We start from the raw sequence: 11938 nt of genomic DNA, 5'->3' as shown, positions 1-11938 counted from the left end.
TTCATTGAAGCTTTGTCACCAACACGTCATCTTGTCAATATTTTGACAATAAAATTTGAATGGATAGTCTTAATTTAGACTTTTTCTTCTTAGATATTTCAACATTTTAACTTGGTGCGTTCTAAAAAATAGTCATGTTTCAGGTTCCTATATTATTTAGAAATTTCTAGAGTAATATGCAAAACTTCCCTTGTAAAAGTATTATTAGTCCATTAATCATTGTTCCAATGCAACGTGTTTGCAAAATATTATAATGATGGATAAAATAGGATTGATTTGAGAGCATGACTCGAAATGGCTAAATTATCAAAGAGAGTAAGAATAACAAAGGAATTGATTGGGAACACATATCTTGAAAAAGAATGAAGTATTCCAAGAACAACAAATTCAATATAAATGCTAAAAGACTAGGTGCCCCAAATATCGCAGTTTGAACTTCTCTGGACAACTTTCTGAAGACCATTCTGAGTTTTTCATGTGTTTAGAAGATATACAGTACTTTGTCGATGCTCTAAGATGTCGGCTACCCTTTCCTGTTGTTTCAGGTATAACAAGATCACCACATGCCCCAATCTAATCAAAATTTGAGCTACTTTGATCACCTCATGCCTCATTCTGATCAATATTTGAGACGCCCTTTTTGGGTTTTCAACTCAAATCTCCTTTGGTCTCAAAGCGCCCTTTGCAGGTTTTCGCCTTGGCATCTCCTTTTTCTTTTCCTTTTCTTTTTCTTCTCTTTTTCTTCATTTTCATTTTTTTCATTTTTTTCATTTTTTGAAATATTTTTTGATTTTGATTTTTTTGAAATATTTTTTGATCGGATCTAAATTCATAGGATTAGGCAAGTCATTGTTATCCCTTTTGATCAGAATCAATGCTTTTCTAGATAAAGTCTTCCACACAAGATCTTCCACTTTCATCTTATATGCAAAAGATCTTCTTTGGAATCAGGTTTCTTCCTCTGGTGCAAAATTTAATTATGACAAAATTTTGGATCTTCCTCTTCAATCAGGATAAAATCCAACAAAAATTCGGAGAGATGGAAACTCAACTTCAATGGGCAAAGCTATGATAAGCCAAAGAGAAATGCGTTGCCTCGGTAGAGGTTTTTTACTGCATCATTCATGATCTTAATCTTGAACATACTGTAAATTTCTGATATCGTGTTGTTCAAATTTAGTGCATTGTTAGATATGATCTTTTTTGGCATTCCATACCGACGTATGACTTTTCAAGAATTTGCTGACTGTCGACTTTGTGACATTGACATATGAAGCGGCTTCTATCCACGAAGATGAATCGATGACCGCCAGAATCTTTTGGCGAGATCGACCTAATGACTTCCATGCCCCACATAGAGAAAAGCCATAGATTCCATTAATTTTTTGTAAGATAGGATCTATTTTTCGTCTTGTTCTACCATCCTTAACAAATCAGGAGATAAGCTACAATCTTGGTCATATTCAAAGTCCTGAAATCTGTCCAAACACATGTCTAGCTCAAAAGAAGATTCTGAGTCTGTAGCAGCGTCATTCATGTCATTGATATCTAGGGACCTATTGTAGGTACAAAAGGAACATACAAAGAATTTTATGAATAACTATTTGTACAATATGATTATGAAAGAATGATGTGGAAGAGAATCTAAAAGAATGAAATAATCAAAAAAGAATTATTTGTAAAGAATGAAAGAATACTAGCTCAAAAATGATCACAATAATGTATTTCATTAAAATAATGACGTTCAGACATGAGCCTATTTCACAAAGGAATTCTTATTGCCTCTAAGCTAAAAGTAACAAATATGTTCTGAATATTACTTTAAATAAGCTCTAAATACTACAGAGATTTCTTCTGCAGTCTGATAGCTTAGAACACTCCCAGGTTTATAAAGGTTGATATCTAACCAGGTCCCTCCTTCAATTACTTCTTCGTATATGGCATTGATGTGAACATTCCCAACATTATGCATAGGCTTCTCTGTTCTTTAATTTATTTACAGAACTTTAGCTATTTATTGTCCATCATGCTTTGAACCAAGGCCCTGAATTCCACGCACTCTTAGATTTCGTGCCCCTTCTCATGATGAAACTCACAATAGTTTCTTGTCTTTTCATGGCTTCCTCCTGAATCCAAAATGACTAACCCTCTTCTTACCATCTCCTTCCAAACCCATCTCAAAGGAGTTTTTACTTCTGCAATATCTGCATTGATTCTTCTCCCCATATTTTCACTCATCATATTTATCCCATTATCAGCATGATTGGGTAGTAGATTTTCTATACTAGATGACTCATTGAATTTGATAATACCCAAATTGATGCGCCTTTCGACCAATTTTTTAAAGGTAGTGCAATTTTCTATAAAATATCCCGTAATTCCTGCATGTTATTCACATTGGGCGTTTGCATTATACCATTTAGGGAATGGGGCTTGCATTGGTTTCATGTAGAATTGGGATACTACATGTGCGTCAAACAGGTTTTGATATAGCTCTCAATACGTCATTAGTATAGGCATGAACTGAGACCTTTCTATATTTGTCATCGTGTAAGATTCTTGCCTTGAGGGGCCCTGATGGCTAGCGATTACTGTCTTTGGCTGGCCCACAATAATTGGTTTTGGGTATCCATTGTTATATATGCTTGCGTTATTTACCTCATTTTTCTTTTTCCCCGGAGCTTTTAAAGTATTGACTTGGGAACTCCACTCTTGCCTTTTGTGTTTGTAACGATCTTCAAATTGCTTTGGAAACTCTACTCTCGTCTGTTTTGTTTCTGTTAGATCATCAAGGACCACAGGATTGGTTAGATTATCTCCCAAGCTGGAATTTGAGCCTGTCGGGTAATTCATTGATGTCGAGGTACCGGTCTAGTATTGGGTTCTGATGTCAACAGACAGCTTTTGTGGATACCCATCTGGTTGTGCCTGGGTGATTTTTGGGGTAAAGCCTGCAGGATAAGCAGGGCCCTCGTTATCGTCCTAGGAATTGACCATATGGCCATTTCCTTTTTCTAACCCTCCAACTAGCAATTGGGTTAATTGGCTCATCACATTTCTTTGGAATTTTAGCATTTGATCCCTCATATCTTGTTGAATTTTGGCCAATTGCTCTTGCATCTGTATTTGCCTTTGCTCTAATTTCTACAACCTTTGGTCTATTTCTTTAGTTTTTCCTCGTGTATCGATATTCCAGGATAACTGCCATAATTCTAATTAATTATGATCCTTTTGTGAAATTTAATGCATATGATGAAATGCAATGCAAATGCATGAATGTAAAAAAGAGGCGTTGATTTTGATTCAATTATATTAGAACAACTTTACTAGAAAACAAATCTCTTTACATAAAACGGATATATATACGGCTTCGCCCTCATACTCTAGGCGAAGACATCAATCCTTTTCTTCATCCGGATGTTGGGATAAATCTCGCAATATTTTTAATAGATGCATCTACTAGCTCCTCTTTGCTTGATCTAGGCCGCAGCTCATTGCTTACTCATCCTCGTGATGCTCGTTAGCCTCTTTAAAAGGTCGAGACATTGACGACTCTCGAATAATCTCTGTCAACTTGAATCCTCGGGAAACGAAGCAAAGTTGTGTAGTCTTCCATTAGACTATCATTTTTCTCTTGTCACATTTTCTTGGACCATATTCGGACAACCGTATTGTCTTCCACTTTATCAAGAAATCTATTTTCCATGAAAAGCTCTCTATTTAGTAATCAAACTTGAGTCAACACCTTTTTTCTAAGATAAAAATGCAATGTAATCATAACCAAAACAAAACGAAACGGGTTAGTACAAAGCAAAGGCAAACAAGAAAAATAGAGTACCTATTCGGGTGACCACTAGGGGTTTGGTATGGTTCTACCTAAGCCGGGCTCTTAAGGCTCACTATGTGCGGTTTGGTTTTAAAGTAAAGGTACCTGAACCGGCATATTTCTCGATCCTCACCCATTATAGGCTCATACGGACCGAGTTTAGTTCAAGGGGATACATTTCCCTATGGCTACACGGAGATGAAAATCTCATGAAGACATAAGTACGGATGTATTCCGAAAGCGATTCACTATCCCATGCAGAGGTGAAAACCTCACGAAGGCGTAGTTTCTCACTCCCACTTAGAAGGGTATAACCGAGTGGTCATGTAATGCAATGTGCAGAAATATATTCAAACTTAAACTAACACAAAAATTATAAAGCCCAATGATAAATACCGAAATAAAGACGAATTAAATGCAACGAAAGGATCGTACAGTTAAACCAAGTTTTCGATTTTCGACAAAAAGACCAAAAGTAATCAACACGTGGCTTGACACTCTTTTTAATTCCCTAGTGGAGTCGCCAAGCTATCGAAACCATTTTTTAAAACGGGGGTCGACTTGGATTTTGAAAAAAGAAAACGAATATGGGAGTCGCCACTGATCATTTTTATGAGGTGTGATCGGGTCACCTCGTAATTTAATCATTTTAATAAAAGTTTAAATTTACTAAAATGATAATTTTTGGTCTACAAAATCTAGAAAAACGGGTTCGAGAGTCGTTTACGCACGAGGAAGGATTAGCACCCTCGATACGCCCAAAATCGGTACCTAGTTGATTAATTAATGTTTTAATGTCAAAAATTGGAAACTCAAAAAAGAATTTAAAATACGACCCCTCTTTATATTGTATTATTTTTAATTAAAATTACTCGAATAAATCAAAATGTGTAAAATGCCTCCTCATCTCGAAGTAACAAAATGTCACATCCCGTAAGTTAGGACACGAGACATCGTATTTTTAGAATAATTTTGCCTTTTATTTTTTATTTAAACCTCATTTATTTTAATTTTAAAAGGATATTTGGTTATTTAGGTTCAACGCGAGAAAAATTGAAATCCAGTAAGTTAGGGCACGACTTCTCGAATTTCCAAATACAAAATATTGCCTTTATTTTTGAAATTTTCTTTTTACGTATTTGGGTAAAAATTAATGTAATATTAAAATTGATACATGAATAAAATGTCGCATTAATAAATGACAATAATACAAATATACTAATAAAACAATTCATAATACATATAATGACGATAATCACATAATACACTATGAACAATCGAAGGAAAATAAATAACGAATAAATAATAATTATAATAATAATAATAACAATAATAATAACAATGATAATCCAAAATTTGAAAGTATAAAAAGATAAAAATAAATAAATAAAGAATCAAATGACAAGAATAAGGGTAATAATAAAAAAACAAGTCTATTAAAAAACAATAAGTAAATAAACAAAAAAATAAATATTAAATTAAATTAATCAGTTTAATAATATAAAAATAATAATAACAAAAAAATAGACTAAATTAAAATCCAAACGAGATTTTGGGTAAAAAACGAGAATGAAAAGAGGATGAATGACCAAGTTGCATCGCGCGAATAACAGAGAAGGACCAAATGGGAAATTTTCCCTTGTCCTCCAAAACGCGCAGTTTAAATATGGACCAAATTAAAATCCTAAGTAAATTATAGGGCGAAATTAAAAACTGAAAGAACTTGATTGTAAATAATGAAAAAAGCGGAATAGCTAAAAGCGCAATTAGTCATTCCGTTCAAAAACATGCGGATCTTAGGGAATGGGTCGGGTCGACGCGAGGGTCAGGCCAAAATGGCGCTGTTTTGGTGCCTGAGAGGCATGACCAAAACGGTGTCGTTTTGAGGGCCTATAAAAGTCAATTTTTTTTAATTTCATTCTCCTTCCCTTCTTTAAAACAAAACAAAAAAAAAGCTAGAAACTCTCTCAACCCCCCTTTTCCCTCCAAGCGCCGGTAAGGGGTCCGGCCATCGGCCACCGCCCCGGCCGCCGGTCACCGGCGGCGCGCCACCTTCCGCGGTTGCCAAAAAACCAAAATTCCTATCTTTGTCCATTCGACCCTCCTAAGCCCAAATCCGGGTCCAAAATTCTTGAAATATTAATAAAAACATCTAAAAACCCAAGAAACCTTTCGGTTTCCGGCCACCTATCCTCGGAGGTGGCTTCCTCAGCCGTCCCGACGGCAGAGCGCAACCCTCAGGTACGCCTCCTTTTCCTTTTTCTTTTATTCTATGCCTTTTTGATAAAATAGACTTGTGAAAAAAAATAATAAAAATAAATAAATAAGAAGAAAAAAAAAGAACACGAAGAAAAAACCAGTAAAAAAATCCAAATCAATACCTTTTAAAACCTCTATTCTGCTGTTTTTGATTTCTAGTGTGCGTGAAAGAGGAAGAAAAGTACAGAGATAATACTCAGCTTTTATAGCCGATTTGAAAAAAAAATTCCTAGTTTCTATTTTTTTGACATTTTGCTATTGTTTCTACTGTCTTGCATTGATTTCTCTTTGCAGGTGTCAGAGGCGTGCGATGGCCAGTGACAGGTGAGCCTCGAGCGGCGATGACATGTGGCGCAGGTGGTTCTAACAGTTGTAGAGGCTAGGGGCGGACCTAGGAGTGGCGCACCTAGGGTTTCTTTTGGCTGAAAACTTGTTAAGTTTTGTGGGCTTGTTGGGCTAGGGTTTGATTGTATTTGGGCCGCTTTTGGTTTTGGGTTGGTGATGGACTTTTGAGATATTTTGGTTTTAATTTTGTCTGATTTGAATGTGATGGGCCTGGGCAAAAATGGGCTATTACAGTCGTCATATTAAAAAAATTAATATATAAATTTATGAATGTGTCATAAATTAAAAAAAATATTATTAATACGTAGAGATTAGTTTCATACAAAAAGGAATTAAAAAGGGTTAATAACAACAAAATTGAGATCAGTTTCATGCAATCAAAACACGTTGAGTAAGTAGCGCTTAGCAAGAAAAAAATGAGAAACTAAAATGAATTTTTTTATTTAATTTATAATTAATTTTACTATTTCGTTGATTCTCGATGAAGTGTGATCCATATTTGTTCCAGAAGATATTTTGATATATGCATAATTTTAAAAAAAATTACATAAATTAAATATAATTAATTATTATATTACAATAACAATAAAATATAAAATACAAAATACAAAATATAAACTATAAATACCTTACTAGTTTTTTTTCTCTTTTCTTCATTCTCTTCTTCTACAAAATATTTGAAGGAGGGACCAAAACCCCCTTCTTAAATAGGGCCGTTCTTCTCCCCCCCTTTTTTTTTAAACTAACAATTATTAGGTACTATAAATCTAATGACTAGTTACATTATTGATGTTACTGACACGATGTGACCGATCATAATATATTTTTAATTTTTTAATATATTTAAAAAAAAGCCATAATTTTTTAACAAATAAATCCTTTTTTATTTTTTTCTCATTTTTTTTAATTTTTGGTCCTCCCTTTTTTTATTTCCTTTAAAAATGTCCCTTTAATTTTCTTGATTTCACTTTACATAAATTATTTACAGGTTTTTTTATTATAAAACTAACCTCAAAAAAATAATTAATTACATAAATGACCTATTGTTTTTATAAAATATATAAATAACCTAAAACCTACTGTAAATATACAAATATACATAAAATATTATTAAACAAATAAAAAAGAAGAAAAAAGAAATAATGAAAAAGAAATAAAAAATAAATAAAGGAGAAATAAATAAATAAAACTGAAAAAGTAAATAAAAAACAAAAAAGGACAAATAAATAAAAAAATTAGAAAAAGGAAAAAATGAAAAACAAATAAAAAATAAAGAAAAGGTTGTTGGAATAGGCAACAGAACATGATAGGGTGTTCGAATCTGATGACCCAAATTATTTGGCTTCACATAAAAAAGGTAAATTTGCTTAATGCTCTCCCATTTTTTTTAAATTGTAATATTTTCCTAATATTTATACAGTTGGCGCCATTCTACATGACTCCATAAAAAAAAGATTTTCTTATCCTGATTGCTGACGTGACATGTTAGTGGCGCCAAATACTTTGGCTCTACCAACATTTACGGTAGATTTTAGTTTATTTTTGTATTTTACCAAAAAAAATAGATTATTTAAGTAATTAGTTAATTTTTTGGGTTAATTTTATAATAATAATAAAAAAAGAGAGCCTAAAAGACAACTTGAATACTATTAGTAGTATCAATTTGACCAAGAAAACATAGTAGAGATTCTGAAATAAAATATAACTTTTTTTAATTCATGAATTTATTTCAATGCATTATTGATAGAATATAACGACTTTTATAAAACGAACAAATATTGGTGAAAAGCCTTTCAAGTTGTTATTATAACCAGACAGGTGAACAGTCGTCCATGTTTGAGTAACAGAGATGGGAAATGATGGATACCTCCCTTTGTTTGAGACAAAGAGAGCAATGGAAGAACCCTTTACAGAGTCTTTGCAGGGTCTATATTCGTGGGTATATGTTTGATTTGGAGTTACGGACTGAGCCATGTACCAAGACATGGAGAAGATGGGAGACTGGTTTGGATTGGTTTGCTTGCTGCTGAGCTTTGGTTTGGTTTTTATTGGTTTCTAACTCAAGCTCACCGTTGGAACCTTGTCTACAGACAAACCTTCAAAGACAGGCTCTCCCACAGGTTTATTTCTTATGTTTCTTATGTGTTTGTGTTATTGTGTATTTGATCAGGTATGGAAATGAGTTTCTTCTGTGTTTGTGTATGGTGGTCAGATATGGAAACGAGTTGCCTGGAGTGGATATATTCGTATGCACGGCGGATTCGGTGATTGAGCCACCAATGATGGTCATCAACACTGTATTATCAGTTATGGCTTATGACAACCCACCGGAGAAGCTTTCGGTGTATCTCTCGGATGATGCCGGTTCACAGCTTACTTTCTATGCTCTATTGGAAGCCTCTCAGTTTGCTAAATATTGGATACCATTCTGCAAAAAATTCAATGTGGAACCAAGATCTCCAGTGGCTTATCTTGACTCCATTTCTATTTCAGATGACTCCAAGCAGCCTAAAGAATTAGCAACTATAAAGGTAACAAAAGAAGCTCATTGTTGTACCATAAAGGATCCTTTTATATATAGAGAGTGTGTATGTGTGTGTTTAAAATCTTAGGCTTCTCTACTCTTTCTCTATAGAAATTATATGAAGACATGAAGAACCAAGTCGAAAATGTAGCCAAGCTAGGCCGTCTCCCTGAAGTTCACCTGAGACATAAAGGATTTTCTGAATCGGATTCATATTCTTCTAGACATGATCATGACACCATTCTTCAAGTAGGTGAAATTGAAATATCAGCTTTTGTATTTACTTACTGATAAGCTAACTTTAAGCACTTTGAACTAATTGAAGAATGAAATTTTGTTGCAATACTTGAACTTGACAGATATTGATTGATGGGAAAGACCCAAATGCAAAGGATAGTGAAGGATGTGTATTACCTACTTTAGTGTATGTGGCTCGGGAGAAGAGACCCCAGTATTTTCATAACTTCAAAGCTGGAGCTATGAATGCACTGGTACTCTCTGTCTTCAACATGCAGTTTTTCTCTAGCAAACACATATACTTCTTATGTTATATATACATATATATATTTGTAAGGATTGAATAGTTTAAGAACCTACTCATTATGCAACTAAGCCACCTATCCTTGATTCTTATAATGCCACCAGGCCTAATAGCTTGACATAACACGAAATGCAGATACGGGTATCATCTGCAATTAGCAACGGCCAGATTGTTCTTAATGTGGACTGCGATATGTACTCAAATAATTCACTTGCTGTGAGGGATGCTTTGTGCTTCTTCATGGATGAGAAAAAGGGCCATGAGATTGCTTATGTACAGTTTCCGCAAAATTTTGACAACATTACCAAGAATGAGCTATATAGCAGTTCACTAAGAGTAATTAGCCAGGTAATAATATTCATTTAATGTTCTATGCTGAAACAAGATTTTATCTTCTGAGCAGTCTATATGATTCCAAAAAGTGTCTCATGGTTTCAATGTGAAACCCGATGATATTGAAAATAATATAGGTGGAATTTCATGGTTTGGATGGCTATGGAGGACCCCTTTATGTTGGAACTGGCTGCTTTCACAGAAGAGATACATTATGTGGAAGAAAGTTTAGCAGGGAAATTCACAATGAATTCAAAATAGACATTCCAAAAGATAGAGAAAGGGAAGAAACTATTGCAGTATTGGAAGAAAAATCAAAGGTCCTTGCCAGTTGCACTTACGAAAATAACACTGCGTGGGGAAAGGAGGTATATATATATATTCTTACTCTCCTTCACACAAATTCACATGAAAGTGTAGATTTACACAGTGCATACTCTCACCTTATTGCATGTTCAATTTCAGATGGGGTTGAAATATGGTTGTCCAGTTGAAGATGTGATCACAGGTTTATCGATTCAATGCCGGGGATGGAAATCGGTGTATTACAATCCGGAAAGGAAGGCTTTTCTAGGAGTAGCACCAACCACACTTGCTCAGATACTGGTGCAACACAAGAGATGGTCTGAAGGGGACTTTCAGATACTACTTTCTAAATACAGTCCAGCTTGGTTTGCCAATGGAAAGATTAGCTTAGGCCTTCAGCTAGGATATTGCTGTTACTGCCTCTGGGCCACTAACTGCTTGGCAGTGCTATACTACTCTATTGTTCCTTCCCTTTATCTTCTAAGAGGCATTCCTTTGTTCCCCGAGGTACATTACTTTTCTCCATTCTCGTTCTCGGATAAGTTTTCGATTTAATCTGTTGGTCAACTGAATCTACGCATTACGAAACATATGCAGTTGTCAAGTCCATGGTTTCTTCCATTTGCATATGTCGTGATTTCGAAGTATATGTATAGCCTAGCGGAGTATCTATGGAGTGGTGGCACGGTCCTAGGCTGGTGGAATGATCAAAGGATATGGCTTTACAAAAGGACAAGCTCCTACCTCTTGGGCTTCATTGACACCATTGCAAAATCATTAGGACTACATTCTGATTCAGCATTTGTAATCACGGCAAAAGTTTCAAAACAGGAAGTTTATAGAAGATATGTGAAAGAGATAATGGAGTTCGGAGACTCCTCTGCGATGTTCACTGCACTGGCGACGATTGCCTTGATAAATCTAGTTTGCTTGATTGGATTGATGAAGAAAGCAATCCTGAATGAGGGTATACCTATAATCTATGAGACAATGCTTCTACAATTTGTTCTTTGTGCCATTCTGGTTCTAATCAACTGGCCCTTGTACCAAGGACTTTTCTCTAGGAAGGACAATGGCAAGATGCCAAAGTACATAGCTATCAAGTCAATTGTATTAGCTGTGTCATCTTGTACATGTTTTACATTATTCTTGACTTAAAAAAATGTCATGTTCATTTTGGTTTAATTCTCTGTAACTATCACTCCATGATTTGAAGAAATAAAAGGATACCCTTGTTAGCCTTTGGGATTTTTCTAAGCCTAAGCTGAGACAAGATCATTAGTGTTTGTACCACAAAAGGTCCCTGCATATATGTGTTTTGAGTCTCTTTCTCTATACATGAAAGGGAGATAATGGAGTTTGGGGCCTCATCTTCTTCTGCAATGTTAAGTCTCTGGGCAAATACAGCATTGCTCAACTTTACTTTGCCTGCTTGGAGTGGTGCTGTAGAAGATGGCCTTAATCATGGATTCAATGAGCCAATATAATGCACTGGAATCTGCAAATAATTTAAAGCCAAATATGTATACATACACTATCATTATGCTTCAAAAAATCTCCTCTTTTTTATCAATTCTATATAAATAATGAATTTTTCGTTTATCTTTTAAAACTTTTGTTTTCATAAGTGATCAACTATTAAAACCTATAAAAAAAAAGTGAAACTCTGATATTGTGGAAATGATTACATATTTGACATTGTTATCTAAGCAATCATTTCATGCTTTTTTATGGATTACATGCAACTCAACAAAGGAGTATTAGAGTGTTTTTAATTGTTTTTTATATTTTTTTATTGTGAATA

The 11938-nt window shown here is 34.5% G+C and overlaps 1 pseudogene; it reads left to right on the top strand.

The window, feature by feature from the left end:
* The first annotated feature begins 8264 nt into the window (after positions 1-8264).
* Positions 8265-11377, top strand: LOC107921346 (cellulose synthase-like protein E1; annotated as a pseudogene).
* The last annotated feature ends 561 nt before the right edge of the window (positions 11378-11938 follow it).

The sequence above is a fragment of the Gossypium hirsutum genome, chromosome D01 (genome assembly GCF_007990345.1).
Source record: "Gossypium hirsutum isolate 1008001.06 chromosome D01, Gossypium_hirsutum_v2.1, whole genome shotgun sequence".
Taxonomy (NCBI): Eukaryota; Viridiplantae; Streptophyta; class Magnoliopsida; order Malvales; family Malvaceae; genus Gossypium; species Gossypium hirsutum.
Note: the sequence above shows the minus strand (reverse complement) of the source record. Positions and strands in the feature narration are given on the sequence as shown.